The sequence below is a fragment of the Mustela erminea genome, chromosome 8 (assembly GCF_009829155.1).
Source record: "Mustela erminea isolate mMusErm1 chromosome 8, mMusErm1.Pri, whole genome shotgun sequence".
In the NCBI taxonomy this organism is placed as follows: domain Eukaryota; kingdom Metazoa; phylum Chordata; class Mammalia; order Carnivora; family Mustelidae; genus Mustela; species Mustela erminea.
Window position 1 is genome coordinate 56,225,271 of NC_045621.1, and position 22,067 is coordinate 56,247,337.

Here is a 22,067-nt window from a genome sequence, read left to right on the forward strand (position 1 = left end):
CAGGGTCCTGGGATCGAGCCCTGCATCGTGTGCTCTCTGCTCGGCAGGGAGCCTGCTTCCCCCCTCTCTCTGCCTGTTTTTCTGCCTACTTGTGATCTCTCTCTCTGTGTCAAATAAATAAACAGAATCTTAAAAAAAAATTAATCAAATCAAGTGATTCATTTGTTCATTCATTCAGCAACTATCAAGAGTATTCTATATGGCAGGCACTGTGCTAGACATGGAAATATGGCAGCGAAAAATAAAAAGTCTCTGTCTTCACAGAACCTATGCAGAAATTGTAGAGACCTATAAAACAACAAAAAAGTACAAAAATTATATCCTTTCTCATAGTGACTGGTACTATAATGAAGGGTAAGGAGATGGGAGTGATGGCAAGAAAGGCCTCTCTGAGAAGATTACTGCCCAGAGATGAGAGATCAGTGAGAACAAATGCTTCATGTAGAGAGAACAGCAAGTACCAGGGTCCTGAGACGGAATGGCTTAGGTGTTTTCAAAAAATGACAAGAAGGCACAGTGCTGGTGCACAGTAAGTCAGAAGTCAGTAGTAGCAGAACTAGGCACAGATCATGGAGAACCTGGAAAGCAGCAGTAATAGTCTGGATATTATTCCAGGTGTGCTGAAAGCTATCTGGGATGCTTTCACTAAAGTAGTGATGTGATCTGATTAAAAAACAAAAAACAAACACCCTAATTGCTGTATACAGAACAGTCTTGGGAATAGGAGAGGAAGAGATTAAACAACAGAGAGACTGTTTAGAGAACTGTAGTAATTCAGGTGGAAATGAGGGGACTATCATGATAGCGATGTTGATGGTAAAAGTGGCAGGATATTTGCTTGCTGATGGATTAAGAGAAAAAGCATCAGAGTCCCGAATGACTCCAAAGTTTGGGTCAGATCAGTTGGGTGAACAATGCTGCCAAACACTGGGATGGAGTAACAGCTTTGGTGGTAGTGGTGGTGATAGTATTAAGAAATCATGAATTTGGCTTTGGCAAAGTTAAGTACCCAAGTAAAAAGCTTCAGGAGAGATGACATGACCAACTATGACAAATGCCGCTGGACAACACTTAACCTGAGGGCTAAGAAATGACCATTGGATTTAGTGAGGTAAATTCACTGGTGCCCATGACAAGACAGTTCTCAGTGGAATGGTGAAGACAAAGGCATGAATAGGATCAGTAAAGCAGAGAAAGTGCCATGAGGACATAGCAATGGCATATATGGACAACTCTTTGGAGGAGTTTTGTTATAAAGGACTTTACAGAAATGGTACGGGAGTTAAAAGGGGATATGGGGTCTTGAAATATTTTTGTATTAAAATGAGAGAAGAGTACAGCATGTATATATGCTGATGAGATGATCTAGAGGAAAAAAAGAATGATGATGGGGAAAATTACAGAAGCAAAATCAATGATTACTAAGCTGCATAAATCTGTCCTTGCAGCTAGAAATGCAAAGATAATAAATATAAGACATGTAATTAATTTAAGGGTTATATGGAAACTATATTGAAAATCATAGGGGGAAAATATTATATACAGAATTAAGTTAAAAATTCCTTGGAAACAATATTATTTTATAATAGAGGCTGTCATGTTAAAAAGATTATGCAAAGCAATGTTTATGTATTTTATGATGTGACAGCAATGTCCTTCTAAGCTATATACATGCAGCCGCACAGTGTAAAAATAATGCCATACACAGCTTTTATTTGATTAAGCACACTGGGGCTTAAATAGGATCAACATTAGATAAAGAGTAAAGCCAGCAATTTTTAAAAACATCTCCATTGTACTTTCCCCTTTCTCTCCTCTGTATTGACCCATTTCCACTTTTGGATTTCCAGCACCATCTCTTCTGTAACTCATCACTCTACTCAAAACAGAAAGCAATTCACATTCAATTGATCACACAAATCTTCAACATTTCCAGAGCTCCCTTCTCTCTGCTTATTAATTACTTTCTGCAATGTTCCCTAGACTCCTTAAAAAAGTTAAGTATTAGATAGTTATAACAGGTGATGGGGATTAAGGAGTGCACTCGTTATGATAAACACCGGGTGTTGTACAGAATGTTGAATCACTGTATCATACACCTGAAACTAATATAACACTGTATGTTAACTAGCTGGAATTTAAATAATAACTTAAAATAAAAAGAATTAAATAGTTATAAAAAAATCTGTAGGCTATAAAGACAGGTGAATAATTACATATTAGTGTAAATTAATTTAGATATGTTACTGAAACACATTTGCATTTTAAGCTTTTTTCCAAGACTCTTTATTCCTTGTGAATTTTTTTAGATTTATTTTTTTGAGAGAGAGAGAGAGAGTATGTGCATGCTTGCACATGCACGCAGTGGGGAGGGCAAGAGAGTGTCCGAAATAGACCCCATGGTGCCCTGGCGCAGGGCTCCATCTTGTAACTCAGAGATCACGACCTGAGCCAAAACCAAGAGTCTGGTGCTCAAGAGACTGTGTCACCCAGATGCCCCAATTCCTTGAGTATTGTTATACTCAGTCTTGTTCAAAAATAAGACATGAGGTAATACACTTGGGTACATAATATACAAATTAAAATTAGAAATTGAGAGTGAGAAAAATAGCATTAGGCCAAGAATAAGGTTAGTTTCAAAATGCATGCCATAAGGCCCTGTACCCTTTGTAATGGGGGAAACCAAAGATAGAGGGCTCTGAGGTTCCAGATAATCAATGCAAAGAAGTGATTGGCATATGCAGGTTTTGTTGATTTATATTATTCACAGTACTCATAAAGTTAAATCATTTTTCCGAAGGAAGAAAGCTGAGATCTGAGGAAATTCATTCTACTGAGTTGTCAAAAAGATTCCAGCAAAAAACAACGTAATCAGTTTTGAACAACAATTTCTTTAACATTCCTCAGAGACTGGCCAATGGCATAGTGCTTAAGAGCATTTCAGCAGCTAAACAGGATTCAAGTATGTCACACATAACTTTACTTCAAGGAAAAGATGTGGAATATCCAAAGCAGTACTCTACCTATTTCATGTATTCCTCCCCAAAATATAATGTTAGAAATCACAATGAAATTTTTTTTTTTTAAGATTTTATTTATTTGACAGAGATCACAAGTAGGCAGAGAGGCAGGCAGAGAGAGAGAGAGGAGGAAGCAGGCTCCCCACGGAGCAGAGAGCCCGATGTGGGGCTTGATCCCAGGACCTCGGGATCATGACCTGAGCCGAAGGCAGAGGCTTTAACCCACTGAGCCACCCAGGCGCCCCCACAATGAATTTTTGATTGAGATAAAATATTCATAACATAAAACTCACCATTTTAAAGTGTACAATTCAGTGGTTTTAGTATAGTCACAATATTGAGAAACTCTTTAATTCCAGAACATTTGTCATCATCCCAAAGAGAAACACCATACCAATTAAGCAGTCATTGCCCATTCTCCTCCAGACTCTCCCTTCCAGCCCTTGGCAATCCCTAATCTATTTCCTGTCTCCATGAATTTGCCTATTCTGGACACATTCACTTAAATGGAATCATAATATGTGATCTTTTCTGTGTGGCTTCTTTCACTGAGCATACTGTTTTCAAGGCTCATCAATACCACAGCATATATCAGAAACTCATTCTCTTACAGATGAATAATATTCGATTGTATGCACATTTTATTTATCCATCCATTGGTTAATAGACATCTAGGTTATTTCCACCTTTTGGCTATTATGAATAACACTATAAATGCTCATGTACAAATTTTTGTGTTGATGTAATGTTTCAGTTCTCTTAAATATATACCTAAGGACAGGAATTTGCGGTCATACGGTAATTCTACATATAACTTATTGAGTAACTGCCAGACTGTTTTCTAAAATGGCTGCAACATTTTACATTCCCACAAGCAGTATATGAGATTCCCAAGTTTTCACATCTCTGCCAACACTTGTTATTTTCCATTTTTTTACAGTCATCCTGATGGATATGAAGTATTATCTCATCATGGTTTTGATTTGCATTTCCTGGTGGCTAATGATGTTGAGCATTTTCTCATGTCCTTATTGTCATTTGTATATCTTCCTTGGAGAAATGTTCAAATCCTTTGTCCCTTCTTTAATTGGGTTATTTGTCATTTTGTTGTAAAACTTTGTTCACAGTGAATTATTAAAACATTTTTATCTAGTACCAGTTCTCAGATTAGCAGTGACAAAATAAAATAAATTATAATTTGTGCAAATGATAGAATATCAAAACTAAGGCAGAAAACACATCTCCATATTATATGGATCTATCATATAATGCTAACTAATATCAACACAAATCCTTGCACTGCCTGTGAATTTTCTTCCTCCTCACTGTCAAATGTGTTGCCTAGTTAATGAACAGTTGGTATCCATAAAGAAGCATATTGTTTTAATATTTCAGCAAAAACTGGCAATTGTCAAATAATCAGGGGAAAAGGTGCATATTAAAACAGCATGAAGCATTTCAAAAGAAACTAAGAAATGGAATACAGCTTGAGGAAGTAAAGCATAATATTTGCACGCTCACTTAGTTCTTCATGCAGACTGAAAACCTTTTTTTTTTAGACTGAAAAGCTTTTATTTTTTTATTTTTTTTAAAGATTTTATTTATTTATTTGACAGAGAGAGATCACAAGCAGGCAGAGAGGCAAGCAGAGAGAGAGGAGGAAGCAGGCTCCCCGCTGAGCAGGGAGCCCGATGCGGGCCTCGATCCCAGGACCCTGAGATCATGACCTGAGCCAAAGGCAGCGGCTTAACCCACTGAGCCAACCAGGCGCCCTAGACTGAAAAGCTTTTTAAAAAAATGTTTTTTAACTCTCATATGGAGCTTTAAAGGCAATGCTAGTTTGACTCTTTCAACAGTGGCCAAAGATATGCCGGTGCCTGGATTACTCTGATCTGAAGAGGCAATTTCCTTTAAAGTTCTGGGAATACAAGATACTGATCATCTAGCTAGTTAACCAGACACAATCAGCAACTTAAATTTGAGGTAAAAAAGATGGTGAAAAGAACACTTGTGTGTTTCTGAAGAATGTGATTCTTAAGAGACAGAATTTAAAACAAAGATAATACTGAATTTGCTGGGAGAAAAGGATAAGATCATGAAGAGTTGTTAACAAATTTAATCACTTGAATATCTAAATTTTATTAGATACAATTGTTATTCACTACTGCCACAGTAAATGAATTTCATGATACCATTTACTATTCTTTTCCCTATATCAGGATTTCCATGGCCTATCCCCTAACATTAATTGGCATGATGTCTTGTTCTACCTAGTGATGCACAGGCAGCATTTATCAAGCAACAATTAACTATTACCATCTAGTCCATCAAAACTTATGTCTTGATTTATAATTTCTATCTATATTTGTGATATTATCAGTGATACACAGCATTACATATTAATGCCACACAGCCTGTTCTCAAAATAATGGATATTTAAATTTAAAAAATGATTCTTATTCTCAAATTGCTAATGAATTGAACAAGCATAAAAGTTAGAATATTTCAAAGAGAATAGCTGCTGCTTTTAGTGTCTAAAAAAATTATGAAACGATGATTGTTTTTGCAGCAACCCAAAGAATAATCAACATACAACAAAATGTGCAGACTGTGTTCTTCCTTTTCTTACCATATACCTAAACAAAATAGGCAAAGAAGTTTCATTACACAAAAACAAATTTAATGCTGAACTTCAGTAATTATTCACTTGATTAGCAAGTTTTCGAATATTAGGCAGAAATAGTATAAAAAGATGCAAATGTTTGCTTCTTTTTTGAAGTTGGTAGATTTAGTATTTATTAAAACAAAAATATATAAAAAGATACCTAAAATTTTTCATGATAAAAAAATATATATATTGGGGGGCATGAGAGTGACTCATTCAGTTGGTTAAGCATCTGCCTTCACCTCGGGTCATGATCCCAGGATCCTGGGATTGAGCCCTGCATCAAGTGCTCTGTTCAACAGGAAGTCTGCCTCTTCTCCCTCTGTTCTCCCTGCACCACCCCCCATGCTTGTGCGCATACACGTGCACCTGCTCTCTCTCTCTGAAATAAATAAAATCTTATAAAATGTATATATAATATATGTATATTTTGGCTGAATATTTTAAAAATGATTTCACTTTTCTAATTATTGTTATAGTATTTCAAAATGTATATAAAATAAAATTTCAATATTTTCAGCTATTAATTCATCTGGGAGATAATTTTGTTTGTTTGTTTTCTACCTTAAGACAAAGAAACTAGGTCAGTACATTAAGATCCAAAAATGTTCCATGAGGGGCGACTGGGTGGCTCAGGCAGTCGAGTGTTGGACTCTTGATTTCCACTCAGGTCATGGTCTTTAGGTTGTGGGGTCTGGTTTGTCCCTCTCCCACTGTCCCTCCCCCTGCTCTGTCTCTCTCTCTCTCTCTCAAACAGATAAATTAAAATCTTAAAAAAGAAAACAGTGTTCCATAATAGGGATTCCTGGCAGGCTCAGTCAAAAGAGCATGTGATCCAGTCTGTGGGTTGTCAGTTTGAGCCCCATGTTAGGTGTAAAGATTACTTAAAAAAAAAAAATCTTGAAAAAAATAAAAATGTTCCATGATAATACAGTAAGCCTTGTGCAGTGTCTGATACATAGTAGGTTTTCAATACACATCTGTTAAACTAAGTTGTGTATTTTATCCGTGCTTCAACTTCTGTGATGCACAATACCAGAATATGGAGAATAAAGATTCTGATCTTTGGTTTAAACTTTAAAACTTAAATTGTCCTTACTTAGAAATCAATTTCACTTTAGAATATGGACAATTTCATCTCAATATTTTAAATGTGATTTCACTGTAGAGATGAGGGCAAGAGAAAAGAAAGTAGATTAATACTCATTTTGAAAGTTCTCCAATTTATCACCCTGGAGGAAAAGTGATCCCACTTTAAATGACCTTTTCCTGTCATTTCTAGCTCCAGGACACTTTTTACCCCCACCCCTCTCTCTCTCTGTCTTCTCTCCTTTTGTGTAGAGAAGAGCAACTTCTACCAGAAACCCTTTTCTAGGGACGCCTGGGTGGCTCAGTTGGTTAAGCAGCTGCTTTCGGCTCAGGTCATGATCCCAGCATCCTGGGATCGAGTCCCACAGTGGGCTCCTTGCTCAGCAGGGAGCCTGCTTTTCTCTCTGCCTCTGCCTGCCATTCTGTCTGCCTGTGCTCGCTCTCTCCCCCCACTCTGATAAATAAATAAAATCTTTAAAAAAAAAAAAAAAAAGAAAGAAACCCTTTTCTAAACTCTGCCATCTGCCCTCCAACCGCAATGTCAACTTTTAACATCCCTCACAACCTGGATAAGTGTGGTGATCGTAATACCTCATCAGATGCTGTGCATATCTCTTTCACTGATTAACTTATCTCATAGTGTTAGGCTCTTCGTTTTATTAATTTGTTTCCATTACTAGACACCAAGTTTCATAAAAGCAATGGTTATATCTAACATATAGCAGATGTTTGTCATATAATAAAAAGTACGACATATTAATAATAAAAAATATTATTAAAAATAATATCTTTTTTTTTTTTTAAGATTTTATTCATTTGACACAGAGAGAGCATGAAAGAGGGAAGACAAGCAGGGGGAGTAGGAGAGGGAGAAGCAGGCTTCCCGCTGAGTAGGGAGCCCGATGTGAGGCTTGATCCCAGGACTCTGGGATCATGAACTGAGCCAAAGGCAGACACTTAACAACTGAGCCACCCATTCACCCCTATCCCTGGTTCTTGACACAGAGCTTCAAAAAGTTCTCGGATCTAAAGATTTTATTTATTTTATTTGGGAGGGAAAGAGAAAGAGAGAACAAGTAGGAAGAGAAGCAGGAGGAGAGGGAGGAGAAAATACCAAGCACACTCAGTGTCCAGCACAGAGTCCAGACATAGGGCTAAATCCCACAACAGGAGGTCATGACCTGAGCCAAAACCAAGAGTAAAATGCTCATCCGACTAAGCCACCGGTACCTCAGAAGTTCTGGAATTTAAATTTACTACCTCTGGGGCACCCAAGTGGCTCAGTGAACTGGGCCTCTGACTCTTGATTTCAATTCAAGTCATGGTCTCAGGGTCATGAGATCAAGCCCCACTTCAGGCTCCATGCTGAGCACAGAATCTGCTTAAGATCCTCTCTTTACCTCTCACCCTTTTCCCAACTTGTTCATACTCTCTCTCTCTGAAATAAATAAAATCTTTTAAAAGCTAAAAATAAATTTACTACCTCTATATCGGGTGAGTTGATTCACGGGGAAGGAAAAGTAGATAGCTTCTGAATGAGGGCTGGTCACCAGAAAAACCAACACTCAATGAGAGGGCTGAACTTTCAGCTCCACCACCTCATAAGACAGGCAAGGGGCTTGAGATTGAGTTTAGTCAACAATGGGACAATGTTTTAACCAATCATACCTATGTAATCGTCATAAAAACCCTTAAATGATAGGATTTAGAAATCTTCCAAGTTAGTGAACAGATCCACATGCTAGGAGGGTCATATACACTGACTCCATGAAGAAAGAAGATCCTATGCTCATGATTCTTCTGGATATCACTTTATATACTTCTTCTTCTTCATATTCATCTATATGCTTTATTATAAACTATAAGTAGGTACAACATTTTTTTGAGTACTATTTTTTGAGTACTATTGAGTCCTGAGGGATGGGGTCACAGAAATCCATGATTTGCAGGTGACCAGGCAGAAGTGTAGGTAGCCTGGGGACCCCATCTGCAGCTGGCACTGGAAATGGAGGCAGTCTTGTAGGAGTGAGCCTTAACCTGTGTAATCTGTACTAACTCTGAATAGTGTCAAAATTGAATTAAATTGCTGGAGACTCACTTGGTGTTAGAGAATTGAGGAATTTGTTGTTGGGGAAAAAATACATACATTTATTTTGGAAAAATGAACAAATGAGTGAAAAGTTAATTTAAGAAGAAGTAAACCATATTTAACTTATTAATATGTATAGTCATTCTTGCATCATTTTTTGTTTTCCATTTTTTGCTATTCCTTTGTATTTAATTTCCCTATATAGACAATGCTTGCTTTTTTCCCTCATAATTATTTTAACATAAGCCCCACCTTTTAAACTATTACTTTCAAGTTTGCCAAACTTAAACCAAAGTATATTATCAAAATCAAAATCAATAACAAAAATTTGATTCTCCTTTATGAAAGACTAAGAATTTAGCATGGATCTACTTACTTGTCTCTTATTTTATTTGTCATAAGCAACTTCAGAATAAATATTGTGTTTAATTAGAATTTTCTTCTCCAGAGATTAACAGAGTATTTAGGATATGAAGTGTACTCATGAGCTGGAAGAGAAAAACATTGTAAGGGAAAAATGTCAGAAAAAGATTGGAAATTGGAAGAGAAGAGGGGACAGATCTTCCTAGAAAACTGGAAATAGGAAAAATCATAAAAGGTTAACAAGACCTCACAGAGGTAGGACATGAAACTTATAAGAACTTGTAAGGAATTTGGTAATCTAGGACCCAGAACTGCCAAAACAATCTTGAAAAAGAAGAACAAAGTTGGAAAGTTTACACTTTTTTTTCAAGACTTACTACAAAGCTACAGCAATTAAAGGCAGTGTGATATTGGCTTAATGCTAGGTGTTTAGGTAAACAAAATGAAATTAAGAATCAAGAAGTAAACCTTTACTTTTATAGTCAATTGATATGTATTTTTTAAGATTTTATTTTTACTTATTTGACAGAGAAAGAGAGAGAGAACACAAGCATGGGGAGTGGCAGGAAGAGGGAGAGGAAGAAGCAGACTCCCCGGGGAACAGGGAGCCTGATGTGGGGCTTATCCCAGGACCCTGGGATCATGACCTGAGCTGAAGGCAGATGCTTAACTGACCGAGACACGCAGGTGTCCCCTGGTCAACTGATATTTGACAAGAGTGCCAAAATACTACAACAGGGAAAGGCTGTCTTTTCAACAAAAGTGCTGGAACAATAGGATATCCAATGCAAAAGAATGAAGTTGGACCACTACCCCACTCCATACATAAAAACTCAAAATGGATAAACCACCTCACCCAAAGAGCTAAAATTATACAACTCTAAGAAAAAAACAGAGGTGTAAATCTTCTTGGCCTTGGATTAGGCAACAATTTCTTACATACGATGTCAAAAGCAAAAGCAAATCAAGTCAAAAGCACAAGCAATCAAAGAAAAAATAAATGAATTGAACTGTATCCAAATGTAAAATTCTTGTGCCTCAAAAGACACTGCCAAGAACGTAGAAAGACAACAGAATGAAGAAAATAGTTGCAAAGCATTTATCTAATAAAGAAACTGTATGGGGGTGCCTGGGTGGTGGAATCGGTTAAGTGTCAGACTCTTGGTTTTGGTTCAGGTCACAATTTCAGGTTCTGAGATAAAGCCCTGTTACTGGCTCTGCCCTCAGTATGGAGTCTGCTTAAGAGTCTCACTCTCCGGGGTGCCTGGGTGGCTCAGTGGGTTAAAGCCTCTGCCTTCGGCTCGGGTTATGATCCCAGGGTCCTAGGATCGAGCCCCGCATCGGGCTCTCTGCTCAGCGGGGAGCCTGCTTTCTCCTCTCTCTCGGTCTGCCTCTCTGCCTACTTGTGATCTCTGTCTGTCAAATAAATAAATAAAATATTAAAAAAAAAAAAAAAGAGTCTCACTCTCCTTCTGCCTTCCCCTCCCCCACCCACTGGGTCACTCTCTCTAACATAAATAAAATCTTAAAAAAAAAAATTATATGGAAAAAACATATATTAAAAGCTCTTAAAACTCAATTTGTTAAAAAAAAAAAACAATAACATTTTAAAACAGGGGAAAAGTTTATGGGATGCCTGGTGGCTCAGTTGGTTAAACATCTGCCTTCGGCTCAGGTCATGATCCTTGGGTCCTTTGATCAAGCCCCACGTTGAGCTCCTTGCTCAGCAGGAACCTGCTTCTCCCTCTGCCTCTTCCTGCCACTTCCGCTTGTGCTTTCCCCACTCTCTCTTTCGGTCAAATAAATAAAATCTTTTAAAAAATGGGAAACGGTTTCTAATAAAAATTTATCTAAAGATATGCAAATGAATAATAAGGACATTAAAAGATGCTCATCATCGGCCATTGGGAAAATGCAAATCCAAAACACAATGAAATACACTTTCACCTCTAGAATGGCTAAAATGAAAAAGAGCGAAGATAGTAAGTGTTAAAGATACAGAAAAGTGGAGCCTTTGAACATTGTTAGTGCAATTACATAATGTTGCAGCCACTTAGAAAAATATGTAACAATTCTGAGTTAAGTTAAACGGAGTTACCATGTCACCCAACAATTCCTTTCCTAGGTATATACCCAAGAGAACTGAAAACATATATCACACAAAAATCTGTATGTGTGTAGGTTTTGTATATGAATGTTCATAGCATTTTTCATAACAGTTTAGTATTCGTAATTACTCAAACGTCCATCACTGATAAATGGATAAGCAAAATGTGGTGTATCTCAGCAATGAAAGATAATTCAGTAATAACATTAAAGGAAGTATTGATAACATACTACAAAATGAGTGAACCTAAAAAAAATTGTTATGTGAAAGAAGCCAGCCACAAAGACCACATATTGTAAAGTTCCATTTATATGAAATTTCCAGAATAGGAAATTACTGGTTTGTAGGGCCCATGGGAGTGGAAAACATATAAATTATTGGTTTCTAGAGCTCAGAGGAGTGGGGAAGTAGAGAGTGACTTCTAGTTTATATATGGGATTTCTTTAAGAGGTGCTAAAAGGTCATAAAATTACATAGTGATGATGGTTACACAACTCCGTGAATACATATTTAAAAACCATTGAATTATATTGTATATTTACTTAAAAGGGTAAATTTTACAGGTAAATTATGTATCAATAAACTTAGTTTAAAAAAAAAAAAAAGTAAAGGGGCACTTGGATGGCTCAGTCAGTTAAGTGTCTGCCTTCAGCTCAGGTCATGATCCCAGAGTCCTGGGATCAAGCCCCTCATTGGACTTCCTACTCAGTGGGAAATCTGCTTCTCCCTCTCCCACTCCCCCTGCTTGTGTTCCCTCTCTCGCTGAGTCACTCTCTCTGTCAAATAAATAAATAAAATCTTAAAAAACAGTTAAAAGACATGTAAGAGATATTAAGAAGCTTCAACATATAATAGGAAGGTCTTAAAAGAATTGGAGAAAATGATAAAGAAGCAATATTTTGAAGTGTTAAATAAGTGTTAGAATTGAAGAAGGAATTCATTTCTCAGATTCAAAGTATATTTTGTGTCCCAAGAAGGATAAACAAAAATACATCCACATCTAGACACATCATCAAAACAAATTGTGGGGGACACCTGGGTGGCTCAGTGGGTTAAGCCTCTGCCTTCAGCTCAGGTCATGATCTCAGGGTCCTAGGATCGAGTCCCACATCTGGCTCTCTGCTCGGCAGGGAGCCTGCTTCCTCCTCTCTCTCTGCTTGCCTCTCTGCCTACTTGTGATCTCTCTCTGTCAAATAAATAAAATCTTAAAAAAAAAATTGTGGAACATTAGGTAGGATAAACAAGAAATCACAAAAAAAAAGTCAAAGAGAAAAAGACATATTACCTCAGAAGGAATACTGACAGACTATTCCTCAGCAACAAGGGAAACCAAACACTATGAAGTAATAGCTTCAAAACTGAGAAATTCTATATAAAATACAATCATTCCTTAACTACTATTTTTTCTTATTTAGGGGACGGTAAGTTTAATTGTAGATGCTGTTTCTTTCTTGATTACTCATTTACTCAGGTTTATAAAATTCTTGAAGCAATTTTGATAGTTAATGTTTCTCTAGGAAATTATCTATTTTATATAAGATTTTAAATTTCGCATAAAGTTTTTCATTTTATTTTGTCACTTTTTAGGTTCCTGTGATTTTAGTATTTTTTGTTTTGATAATTCTTCATGAAAGCAACCTCTTATTATTAATTTCTGTAGTCCTTGATAATATATATTGATTTGATATCTACTTAGTCTGAAACTAATATAATTAATCCACTTTCTTTTGATTATCTGTAGAAAGTATCTTTTGTACTCTTTTACTTTTAACCTACCTATGTCTTTATATTTAAAATGAGTTTTTCTTCAATAACATATAGTTGGTTCTTTTTTTTTTTTTTTAAGATTTATTTGACAGAGAGAGAGATCACAAGTACGCAGAGAGGCAGGCAGAGAAAGGGATAAGCAGGCTCCCTGCTAAGCAAAAAACCTGATGTGGGACTAAATCCCAGGACCCTGAGATCATGACCTTAGCTGAAGGCAGAGGCTTAACCCATTGAGCCACCCAGGCGCCCCATATAGTTGGTTCTTATATTTATATCCAATCTGACAATCTTTTTCTCTTAATTGAGGTATTTAGATCATTTACATTAAATATAATTATTGGTATGAATGAATTTAAATCTACCATCATGCTACTTGTTTTCTATTAGTTTTTTTTTTTTACTTTTCCCTCTTTACCTGTTTTCTTATAGATTAAATATTTATTTATTTATTTATTTATTATGAAAAAGAGAAAAGATAAAGAGGAAAAGACTCATTTTATGAAGGTAGATTAATTTTGAAAGTAAAAGCAAACCAATTTCAGTTGTAAAATCCAAAATAAACAGGTAAATCAAATCCAGAATACTAAAATACTATTAATAAATCATGACTAAGCAGTTTTTCTAAAGATTTAGTTAGTTATTTAAGAAAGAGAGAAAGCATGTACAAGAGAGAGCATGCACATGCATGCAGATGGTGGGGCAGAATGAGAGGGAAAGAGAGTATTGGAAGAGAGAGAATCTTAAGCAGACTCTATGCCTAGCACAGAGCCTGATGAAGGGCTTGATCCCAGGCCCTGAGATCATGACCTGAGTCGAAATCAAGAGTCGGACCCTTACAAGAGTCGGACAGTACCACCCAGGTGCCCCTAAGCAGTTTTTATTCAGAGAATACAAAGACAGGTTTATTTCCGAAGAGCTATTCATGTTAGTCACAATATTAATGAACTAAAAGGAGAAAATTACAGTATCTTTTCAAGAATGCAAAAAAAGTATTCAGTAAAATTCAAATACGTGATTAAAAACTCTTATCCAACTTTGTTGAACAGCAGAAAATTTCTTTAACACGACAACATATTATTAATAGTAACAAATAATAATTAAAATGACGCATTCCCAAAAGGATCAAGAAAAAAACCGAAATGTTTGTTGTCACCATTTCTATTTAATATGGTACTTTATTTCCTAAATCAATAAAAAAAAATTAAGTGTATAGGCTTTCTGGCTGGCAGCCATGCTGAGATCCCAGCCAACAACCAGTATCAACCATAAGACAGAAGCAAAGTTTATTAAAAATAATCTCCAGATTGTTCCAGCCCATGGCTGTTAGACTTCCAGTCACTCCATCTCAGGCATATGGAAGAAGAAACAAGGAAATCCTGCTAATCACTGTCTGAATTCCTAACACACAGAAATCATAAAACATAATCATTATTGTTATTAAGACACCAAATTTTGGGTTATTCACTGGAACAACAGAGGAAGATTTTTAAGTAAGAGAAGCATAATCATAAAGGAAAACTGGCTAGATTAACAATTTTTAAATTTCTATACAATAAAGACATTTTAATCAAAGTGGAAAGACAAGGCACTGAGAGAAGATAGCTCTACTTCATCTAAATGTATAATAACAAATAGACAACCAAAGTTCTGGAAAAATTGCTTAAGAAAATGAACAGGCAAATCAAAAAAGAAGAATCGTAGATGACTAGTAAGCATATGAAAGTTACTCAACCAGGCAATGGGAGAAATAAGAATAACAATCAGGATTCACTTAATAACCAGTCAGATTGATAAAAATTTTAAGTCTAATAACATCAAATTCATTAAGGATCAAAAGATAGGGAAACTTGCACGCATTTTGTTACAGCAACTGCCCCCTCCGTAATGATGTTATCCAGAAAAGCCAATGAACCTGTGGCAGGGACAGCTGCTCCCAGAACCCAGTCTCCACATGTAGAGACATCCGGGGCCCAGGGGTCACTTGGGAGCAGTGAAGGGGATACACTGAGGGACAGGTGGGTGTGATCCATTGGTCAGAGCTGTCTCAAGTTATTTTACAATGCAGTCCTGAGGACAGTGGAATGTTAATGTACAATCATCAGAGAGCAATTTGTCATTAGATAATCATTTCAAGGTATAAATTCAATACTAGATATATACTCTTTATAACTCCCACAACTATACATAAAAAGACAAGTAAAGAATGTTCTTTTTGACACTCAGTGAAAAATTATAAACACCCTATATCTCCATTATTAGAACAGATAATTTAACTGTATTATATTCGTACAATGAAATACTGCTCAGCAATAAAGAAGAATGACTTGCAGTACATTAACAAACACAGATAAATCTGAAAACAAAGATTAGTGATAAAAGCAGGTTGGAAAATGACACGTACAGTACGTTATGTAAGGTTTTAAAACATGCCAAAGAATGCTGCATATCATATACATGAATGATACAAAAATGTACACTTTCCTAGGAGTGATTAACATAAATCTCTCTTCTATAGAGAGAAGAAAGAGAAAGAATGGGGTTGGGTAAGAGTATATGAGGTTTCAAGTGTATATATTTTAATATGTGTAAAGTAAGTTGAAACATATGTGGCAAAAAGTTAACATTTATTAAAGCAAGGTGGTAGGTACAGTATAAATATTTTTCATCGTGTTATTTTATAGTCTGTATGTTTGCAATGTTTTAAACATTTTTTTTAAGTTTTAAAAAACATTGCAAGGGACAGAGGAGAAGTCGGAGGCTTAAGAAAGTGAAAAGATTTGGAATCTTGATTGTGGAGAATGTACTAAATTCAGTTTATTAGAAATGAATGACACAATTGCCAGTAAAAAATACAATAATTGGATTGCATGGAAGCAATTTACAGAAAGATTCAAAACACTGCCATTTTAGACAGATGTTCCCTTAATACATTTAATAAAGCTTATTTACAAAACATTCTCCTTGAATTTCTCTGCCCTCCAAAATAAAAATTAGACAATTGTATAATAATAAAAAACAAATATCTGGGGGAGCCTGGCTGGCTCAGTCAATGAAGCATGCTTCTCTTGATCTTATGGTTATGGGTTTGTGCCCCACATTGGCTGTAGAAATTATTTAAAAAATAAAATCGTTAAATAAATTTATAACACACAAATCTCTGAAGCCATAATAAATTTAAACAAAAGAATATTTTGTTTCTATTAGCAACTTTTAAAGTTATCTCTATACTAGAAGACATCTCTTTGCAAAGATACCGTAATTAAAATGTAGAGGACTCAATACCAATATTTGAATGGGAAAATCCTTTGATTTTATTAACTAACTGATACAGCTTAAAGGAGATCTTTAAAACCCACTTGGGTCTTCCAAACTCTAAACTTCAAAATTATTATGTAACTTCAGGGTTTACTGAAAATGGTTAGAATTTATTAAAAAACAAAAAATCCACTTTTTGTAATAGCCCTATACTTAAATAACAAAACTAGAACCTCTACTGGATCTCTCTGATTTTTGGAATCTAAGCTCTACAATAATCACCTGATCTTTCAAGTGAGTATTTAGAGTGAGTAATTATTCCCTACTTTTTGAGAGCAGGAAATGGATTGTGTGCATCAGTTTTCCCAATGCTTAATCCACAATAGGTGTTCAATAAATAATTATTTATTTAATTAATGACCTGAATCTAGCCCCTAGCACAGACAGCCTCAAATTTCTGCAACAGATTGCACAGCCAAAGCAACCATCATGGATCGGACCCACTGGTTCTTTCAGCTTCAGATTCTGGAAATTATTTAGAGACATTACTACCCTCAGGAGTCCTACCCTTTTTTTTTTTTTTAAGAATTTATTTGTTTATTTTAGAGAGAGAGTGAGCACATGCGAGAAGGAGGAGCAGAGAGAGAGGGACAAGTAGACTCTTGAGCATGGAGCCAGACACAGAGATGAATCCCATGACCCTGAAATCATGACCTGAGCTGAAACCAAGAGTCCCATGCTTAACCTGAGTCACCCAGACATCCCAGGAGCTCTACTTTTCTTTTTTCCTAGATCTTATTTATTTATTTATTTGATAGAGAGAGAGAGCACAAGTAGGCAGAGGGACAAGCAGAGGGAGATGGAGAAGCAGGCTCCCTGCTGAGCAGAGAGCTCAGCGGGGCTCGATCCCAGAATCCTGGGATCACGACCCGAACCAAAAGGCAGATGCTTAACCAGCTGAGCCACCCAGGAGCCCCTAGGAGCTCTCCTCTTAATACTACCCCTCTAAAATCAGAGGCAGTAGGGACGCCTGGGTGGCTCAGTTGGTTAAGCAGCTGCCTTCCACTCAGGTCATGATCCCAGGGTCCTGGAATCGAGTCCCACATCGGGCTCCTTGCTCGGCAGGGAGCCTGCTTCTCCCTCTGCCTCTGCCTGCCTCTCTGTCTGCCTGTGCTCGCTCGCTCTCTCTCCTCTGTCTCTGACAAATAAATAAAATCAGAGGCAGTAGGCAGCAAATCATTTGGATCTAAAAATCTCTCAATCTCAAAGATAGAGAACCAATCGACAGCTCTTTAAAATGTAATAAAAATATTTTATATATGGGATTTCATAATTCATAGACTAATTTTGACTCAAAAAGCCAAGATTCATTGCTAATACCATAGGTAATGAGATGACAAAGACTAAGACAAGGTCACTGGATTTAAAAAGGAGAATATAACTCATGATGTACAAAGGAATTATTTCAATAGAGTAGTAGGACAAGATGGCAAATTACTTTTTATAAATAATAATTATCTAGTTTAGATTTCTTGTATTTAGGATTATGTGGATGATTATATTAAGGGTTAATACCACAATAAAGGAGTAATCATAATAGAAAAGAAAATTCCATATATCTGTATAATATAGGCCAAGCTAAAAGGTAAGTTATCAACTATTAAAGTTTATTATATTTCATATGCATTTTGATAAGACAGGAACATTAAGAGCAGGAAAACTTTTCTTTTTTAAGATTTTATTTTTAGGTAATCCCTACAGCTAATGTGGGTTTTGAACTTAAGACCCTGAGATCAAGAATCACATGCTCTACAGTCAGGAGCCCCAGATTACTTCTTTTAAAAGAACAGCAATTTATTAAACAAATAACTTTTCTTTTGCTGACTTTTATCCTGTCACGTGAGAAAATATCAAAACATTTTAAGAATGCTAAAACACCAAATTACAAGGTATGAGGTTGTAGGTGAGAAGCAAAGAAACAATACACCATGATAGGAAAAGCGAGTCATACACAGAATAAAATTTATTCCTCTACTACATTATCTACTAATTAAAATAATGATGTTAATAATTATAAAACAATTACTAAGCATTTTTAAAGGATGTATTATATGTATAGGACTTTTTCCAGGCAACTAGTCCTTGTGTTCACAAGAAATATAAAACTTAGGTCTACCATATGTTCTTTTCTTTCCCATTTTTAAATTGTGTTAAAATAAACATAAAATTTATCATCCTAGTCCATTTTAAGTGTACAGTTCAATGGTACTTAGTACATTCATGTTTTTGTGCAACCATCACCACCGTCCATCCCCATAACACTGTATGTTCTTTTAAAAACACTGTTAACTAACATTCTGATTATGTGCCATACAACTAGTGAGTAAAAGAGGAAAGCAGAAAGTTCAATGAGTTAATTGCAATGAATGGAACATAAAGGTGGTCACTTACAATGCAAGTATTCTGTGGTATCCTGGCCTGGAATGCATAAACTGAATCTAACCATGAGGAAATACCAGACAAACCCAAATTAGGAGCATTCAATTAAAAAGAAGTGGGGGAGGATATTTTCTTTAAAAACATCAGTGTTAAAGATAACAAAGAAAAGCTATAGAGAAGTTATAGATTAAAGGACACCAAAGAGAAATGACAATTAACTGCAAAGCTTGATCCTGGACTGGAGTCTGCATTGAATGGAGGAAAAACCACAAAGGACAATATCTGGTCAACCAGTAAAAATTAAAATATGCACAGGAAATTAAAGTTTTGTAAACTTTAAATTTTTCTGAAGATGATAACTATGCTCTTTATTCTTAAGAAATAGAAACCAAAACATTTAGGGGTAAAGGGCCTTACTCTCAAATGGTTCAAAACGGAAAAGAAAAAGGTGTCCTATACTGTTCTTATTTTTGCAGCTTTTTTGCATCTTGAAATTATATGTAAATAAAGAGTTAAAAATTGTGCCTAATAGGTAGAAGCTAAATATGGAATTCTAATTCATAACACAAAGGAATATAAGAAATTATTAACATGCAACTTATAAAAGTAAAATACAAAAATACATGTAATTTCAAAACACTGTCAGTTTATCACACCTAAATTGTGAAAAATGACAGATCTGTGCCTTTCGTGAAACTGGATAAATACAATGGGGTCGGTTATATCAGGATGTTCTGTAACTGGTCAGTAATTTTGATTAAGATTCAGAACTTGCGGGAAATTACCTCTAGCAATGTTTGTTTATTAATATTATAAATGCTTAAAACATTTTTCTTGCATCATTGAATTCAGGCCTTGCTGACTAACATTTCATGGGTCAAGATGAATGGTTTTTCTGTGGACTCAGCCAGTGCGGTGATCGACAAATATATTCAATAATAGCAGAATGAATAAAATGTCAACATCTGTGTCTGATTCTTGCCAGAGTCTATCAGTGCTTTATTTTTATTCCATCATTCAAAATTATTTTACCTTACTTTTGATTTACTTTCTTCTTCACTATTTCATTGTTTTTTTCAGTAGCCTTTTTGTTGTTTCATCTTTTTTTTTTTTTTAAAGTAGGCTCCATACACAGTACAGAACCTAATGAGGGGCTTGAACCCACCACTCTTGAGCTCAAGACCTGAGCTCAGGTCAAGAATTGGACAGTCAGGGGCACCTCGGTGGCTCAGTGGGTTGAGCCTCTGCCTTCGGCTCAGGTCACGATGTCAGGGTCCTGGGATCTAGCCCTGCATCTGGAATCTCTGCACAGTGGGGAGCCTGCTTCCCCATCCCGCTCTGCCTGCCTACTTGTGATCTCTCTCTCTATTAAATAAATAAAATAAAATCTTAAAAAAAAAAAAAAAGAATTGGATGGTCAACTGATAGAGCACCCCAGGTACCTCTCATTATTTTTTAATCTTAATTTTCTTTTAGTTACAATTTTTATCTTATTTTTTATTATTATTATATTAGTCTAACTTTGTAATGATGAGAAGGAAGTATGGTAGTATGGCTATACAAATTATGAACATAAGGAATGGAATCCTTTTCTTCATTCAGTTCTATATTAAGTCTGGACAAAATGTAAGTTTTAGTATATTAGAAGTTACACATACAGACAAAAACTCATTCCCACAATATTAATGCTCTTGAGATAAATCATATCTAGACTGCTGAAATAGTGTTCCTTTATCACATTACATATCATCCTTGGTTTTTGTGTTATATAATCATTAATAAACTATAAGCAACATAATATATATTACAAGAAGGTAAATTAGACTTTATATTTATGTAAGAGCTTAATGCAGGTAGGAAAAGAATCTTCTGATAGAACGCCATACTGTCTCCTATAATTACTTTATAGTATCCTAGCACAAATCTTGTTTATCTGTAAGAAATTTTATAATCTATAAAGATAATTTATATTTTTATATTACTTCTTAATATATCAATGAAGTACATAGAGCAAGTATCATCACTGAAAAGGAAATTGAAACTTATAGACAGATGAGATTTACCAACATTATATAGACAGCAAAGTGGCAGACTACAAAGGACTTAAACACCAACATGCCCCAAACCTAAACAATGAGAAGGACTTCTCTTGGTCATGTCACAGGAGCAAGCGAGAAGAAATATGAAATATGAAAAGTTGTTATGCAGAACCTAAAGCAGCTCTGTGTGACTACATCTAAATCAACAAGATTCATAATATCTGCTGGATACCTCATGGGACCATAGGCACCACTGGCACTTCATTTTGTCTGCTCCCCAATGAGCAAACATGTTCTACTTCTAAAATTTCCACTAACCAAAAATACTTAATCAGAAAATGACTTTAAAAGCTTTTGGTTTTGAGCTGTTTATTGCCAGAGGGAAGGTGGGGGTTGAGGGGGTGGGGGGGGGTAAATACGTGATGAAGGAGTGCACTTGTTGTGATGAGCACAGGATGATATTTGGAAGTGTTGAGTCACTGTATTGTATACCTAAAACTAACATAACACTGTATGTTAACTATCCCGAATTAAAATTTTAAGAAGATAAAAGATTTCAAAAAATTAAAGCTTTTTGTTTGGGGCAGGTATAGAAGAACAAGCAGGAGAGCAAATAATAAATAATACTACAATATACATCAGTTCTGACTCTTTCAAGATAAGCTCTTCACTGAGAACTTTTTTAGCCTGAATCATTTTTTTCCTTCTTTTTTAATTTTTTTTTTAATTTTTTATAAACATATATTTTTATCCCCAGGGGTACAAGTCTGTGAATCGCCAGGTTTACACACTTCACAGCACTCACCAAAGCACATACCCTCCCCAATGTCCATAATCCCTAGCCTGAATCATTTTAATTATGATCTGGAACCAATAAAGTAAAGGATCAAATGTGTTAGGAATAAGAAATGAAAACTGAAGAGAGCCATGGAAAATGCTGGTCCACTGCATGGGGATATTCTTCTTACCCTTGCCACAGATCAAAAACATTCACTGTTGCAGACCACAGCTAAAAGAGACTGAGCATAGCCACTCCTCAGCATTCACCTCTGACCCAGATTCCAAAGAGCGATCAGGGCTTGCTCTGATTTGGGGGTGTGGCTCCAGGGAGAATCTCTCTCAAGTTGGACATATATAAGGATAAACATTATGGGTAAGATAAACACCAATCTCCTTAGGGACTTTTCAGAGCTATAAAATAATAGCAATAGGGACACCTGGGTGGCTCAGTTGG

General features: G+C 35.8%; 1 protein-coding gene across 3 annotated transcripts in view; it reads right to left on the reverse strand.

Annotated features, from left to right (window-relative positions):
• The window catches only part of BAZ2B (bromodomain adjacent to zinc finger domain 2B), a 314,188-nt gene that overhangs the window by 244,904 nt on the left and 47,217 nt on the right, over window positions 1-22,067 (reverse strand). Inside the window, exon 2 of one of the 3 annotated variants that reach the window (XM_032355672.1) lies at window positions 9,240-9,351. The exons of the other annotated variants lie outside the window; for them this stretch is intronic. The gene's annotated coding sequence lies outside the window, so the exon portion shown is untranslated. The remainder of the gene's footprint in view (window positions 1-9,239; window positions 9,352-22,067) is intronic. 3 annotated transcript variants of the gene reach the window in all.